Genomic DNA, 4,725 nt, shown 5'->3' on the forward strand with positions numbered 1-4,725 from the left:
CCTCCCAAGCAGCAGGCCCAAGCCGCAGAAATGCGGCCGCCCGGCCCCGCCGGGGCCTGGGGGTGGGGCCGCCTGCCAGTGTTTTTCCAGTTCCCCCGGTAGCTCCGGGCCGCATTTAGAAGCCGGGGAAACTGGGCCGAGGCCAGTGCCAGGGCACCAGAGGCCCCGGCTGCCCGCGGAGCTCTGCCAGGCGTCAGGCCAAGCCGGGGCGGGGCGAGGACACCTCAGCCCACAGTGTCGTCCCAGAAAAGACCTTGCCACCAGACGCAGCTCTGGACGTCTTAACAAATAAATCTCATTTCTAGAAACCTTGAGCGCCTACTAAGTGCCCAGCAGGCCCGCAGCAGGCGCTGGGAAGGGGACGCTCATTCCGACGCGGCCCCTGCCCGCACGAAGCTCTCGGTTTAGCTCAGGAGATAGACGAGCACACGGTGAGTCATCCCGGGCCTGGTGTGAGCGCAAGGACTGAGGTTTAAACAAAGGGCACCTAGAACAGAGAGCTGAATTCTGATTTGAGAGGAAACCAGGCCAGGAAGTTTTTCCGAGAGTTGGCACTTAAAGCCGAGAGGTGAAAGATGAGTTCAACAGGAAGAGTTAGGAATAGGAAGTTGAGGAAAAACGCAGAGATAGTAAATACAAGTATATAAATCCAGTTTGGAGAAATTTGAGAAAGTCTGCCGTGCTTGCTGTATTTAAATTTTTAAATATTAAAATTGGGTTAGACGTCCAAAAAAGGGGGCTGTTACCTGCTTCTGTTCTTGGCTTACTGCAGTATAGCCCAAGGGTTAGAAGCACAATCTGGCTCCAGGTTGCGACGTTCTCCGAGGCCATACTTCCCGGGTTTGCATCCTGGCTTCCCACTTTTAGGTTTTTGAGAACAAGGCACATTATTTAACTTCTCTGTGCCTCACTTTTTTTTTTTTTTAACTCTGTGTCTCATTTGTAACTTAGGACTCAGAAGGTAGTATTGCATGGGTTGTGAGGATGAAATGAGAAAATGCACTTAAAACATTTAGTATGGTGCTTGACACAGAAGCCGTCAATGTATGTCAGCCATTATGACTCGTACACAACCACACTGAGGAATGTTCACCAGACAAGAAAGCCAACCCCAGCCTCTGCCAGTGGTTTCAGGATCTGCTTGTAAATACACAGGTCCCATGTGAAAAGACTACTGCTTCTTCCTTAGTTTCTGAATTTCATGCATTTATTCAGTAATTATTGAATTGGGCACTATGGGAATAAAGAGAGAAGAAAGGCATGATCTCTGTAGATGTAAACCTCACAGTCTGGTAGGCAAGACAGGTTTTAAAAAAAAAAGAATTATTCTGTGTTAACTACCACAAAAGAGGAGTAGTGTAGAGTGGTGGTACAAAAGAAAGTTATACGTCATAACAGATAACTTTTTGGTCCTCCAAATTATGATTAACCTTTGTTACCATAGAAATTACTGGCATAGTAAATAACTAGTTGAATTCCACCAAGAAAAGTTATTTTCAAATGATTAAATTCCAAACGAATCATTTTACAATACTAATAGCTTCTGAATGAACAGTCACTTTCATGTGCTCAAGGAACTGGATTGGGAGTCAGAAAATCCAGGACCTAGTTCCAAATCGGCCCTGTGAGATCCTGTGTCCCTGCAAGTCTCCCTGTGTCTCTGGACTTGACTTTACTTACCAGCAAAGTGAGAAGGTTAGACTGGAAGTCTCTGAAGTCCTTTCAACTACTGCACAGTCTGATTATCCTCAGCATGCTTCTGTATGCCTTTACAGCTTGACACAGGGCTATAACAACCTACATCAAGCATATTTCAGAACTTTCAGCCAAGATCCTAGATGATTTTACAGCCAAGTAAGATGTGGAAATTGAGACCTGAAGATTGGGCATTGTAGTTCACTGTTACAAGAAAATAGGCCACACATTAGATCCTTGGAGACCTGCCACAATAGTGACAATCATGTCTACTGCGTGGCACATCAAAGGAAGACTGCATCTGACAGGATTTGCTCACATATCTGCTACTGACACCCCATCCTTTGCTGTGATATCAGAGCAGCAAGAGTTAAAAATAATACCACCACTTTCCTTCTTCATCCTAAAAAATTTCTCCCTACCCTTTTCACTTGCCCACTTCTCTTCTGAAAAGAGAATATGATCTGCTGGTTATCAGGACTTTCTCCAGTTGGAAAACATATTTCCCAAACTGGCTAGAGTTTTTCCACTAGTGCATTTACTGAATTAGGTAAACTTACTGAATGTACTTGTCTGGCTAAACAAGAATGTCGGTCTGAATTAGTGGAAAAGCTGAATTTCAAATATCCAGTAGGAAAAGCAGTAACTTTGCAAACACTTGTAGTGAGTCTGAATTCAGAGTTTACAAAAGCACTTGCTTTCATAAAACTAATGCATTAAAGTCATTTAAAGAACGTATTCTGGGCCGGCCCATGGTTCTCTTGGGAGAGTGTGGTGCTGATAACACCAAGGCCACGGGTTCGGTTCCCTATATAGGGATGGCCAGTTAGCTCACTTGGGAGAGCGTGATGCTGACAACACCAAGTCAAGGGTTAAGATCCCCTTACCGTCATCTTTATAAAAAAAAAAAAAAAGAATGTATTCTGTTAAGCAGGTTAAACATGGCTCTGGCAATATTATTTATACTATAAACCTTTCTTTATAATAAGAGGAGCCATGATTGCAGACTAAGTAAACAATTGGAATCTAAATTAATAACAAGGCTATACTGTAGCTATTAGCTATTCTTTCTATGTCTGGGTATGTTTCTAGTTCTAATTCGCTTTTAGTCAAGCAGGGATCAATGCATTTTTTCCTTAGAATTGCAAGTATGACTTAATGATAGCCATATTACTTAAGGAACACTATTTGTGTGTTTCTTAAATATTTTGTTCTTCACAAATGTGATCTGTTTTCGTGTTCAACTAACTTTACTAGTTTAGTCATCAATGTGAGACATGAAATTTATAAATCCAGTGTACAAAAGATTCCGGCCTACAGAAAAACTATTGCTATTGACAAGCACTACCCCAAACTTCATGTTTTCTGCTACATAATTTTTCTTCCATCAGCTTCCCCCCCCCCCCCCCCCCCCCCCCCCCCCCCCCCCCCCCCCCCCCCCCCCAGTGTATGGTTATAAAATGTGTCCCTAAGGCATCAAAATGTAAAACCGGAATATTACTCCTTAACAGGTCCAGGAGAGAGCAAATGCAATGTGTCAAATCAGTTTCAGAAGCAACTGCCATATATGACACTTAAGATGTATTAACAGCCACCAGAATTGTTTCCTGGGATATGATAAGGAAACATCTGGTATAAGCTTTTCACTTAACTCTTCCTTCTTTTTCATAGATAAGTGTAAAAGTGCTTAAGACATTTCTTCATTTGAGTGAATACCCACAGAGATCTGGGGTCGAGAATGGGGTACAAAGCTTGAAGGAAGGCTTTCCACGCTTCAGGCTTGTGAAGAACACATGCTCTTAAAGACACAAGTTACTCTTTTCTGTGTTCTGTTTCATAATTATGACCCATATGATTATTTTCATGCAAATAAAATCTTGCAGGACCAGACAGGTATTTCTCCTAAAACTCACATTATTTTTATTACTTTATTGAGTAATCATGGAATTGGCTATTAATACCTTGCAGGGGAGAACAAGCCTCTAAAAAACTATGAAACCAAAGACTCATTTGTGTTGTTTTTGTTTTTGTTCTCTTGTTTTGGAGTTGGGGGAAGGGGCGAGACGGGGAGGGGAGGTTAATATATGATTGGGTGGAGAACTCAGAAACTGCTTTAGTGTGATCTCTTTGAGATTTCATTCTGAGTTCAATATAGGGAGTATTCATCCAAAGAAGAGACATTTTGAGACAGTTTAATGCTGGGAGCAGTTCAAAAAGGGTAACTTCAAATGTTCTTGTCTTGAATATTCACACAGCTCCTGTATCAAAGACCTAAGGCTGTTGTTATATTTGCGCACATACACTGGTTTAAGGATATGTTTGATTCAAACAATCGATTGTCTTAAGATAGAGCAATTAGTTTCTAACTGGATGTTGAGCAGAATTCAACTTAATTTTTAAAAAGCCGGGTTTTCATGTTTAGCATACAACCTCCAGGCACTGGTCAGGCTCTCGGCTCAGTGCTTTCTCTGTGTGTTGGGTGCCTCCTCAGACTTTCCACTGTGCTCTCTGGGAATTCGTTCTGTTTTATAAAAATGCCCCTCTGCCTGCGGCCTCTGTATGAACCCCCTCATTGCCAGACTTTGGAGCGTGGGCACCACACAGGGGGCTGGGGAGTGTGGCTCTGGGCTGGAGAGCGAGGACACACACTGCCTCCCCACACCCTTGCAAAGCCACTGCTCCTCTTTCCTCAGATAACAATCTTTCCTTGGTGCCATCCAGCTCTCCCACTCTTTCGTTTCCTGATCCTTGTCATCTCCTGACTTCTCCCTTTAAGCTCATCGTCACCTGGCTCCATTCTTTCCTCTTTTCTTAGGGACTGTGCTCTGGGTCCCATCCTCTTCCCCTTCATCAGGGATGAAGCCCACAAAGCATCTGTTTTTATTCCTGAATTTTCAACCTCCCTTACCTCTCAAACTTCTTCCTCTAGCATATAAGCATGTTTGCTTCTCTGTGATCTTTAGGAGCCACGTGCAACCGCTCTCCTCCCTTCTCACCAGCACACCTGAGTCTGGTTCACTGCCTGCATTG

Source organism: Galeopterus variegatus, unplaced genomic scaffold (assembly GCF_000696425.1).
Source record: "Galeopterus variegatus unplaced genomic scaffold, G_variegatus-3.0.2 Scaffold3488, whole genome shotgun sequence".
Taxonomy (NCBI): Eukaryota; Metazoa; Chordata; class Mammalia; order Dermoptera; family Cynocephalidae; genus Galeopterus; species Galeopterus variegatus.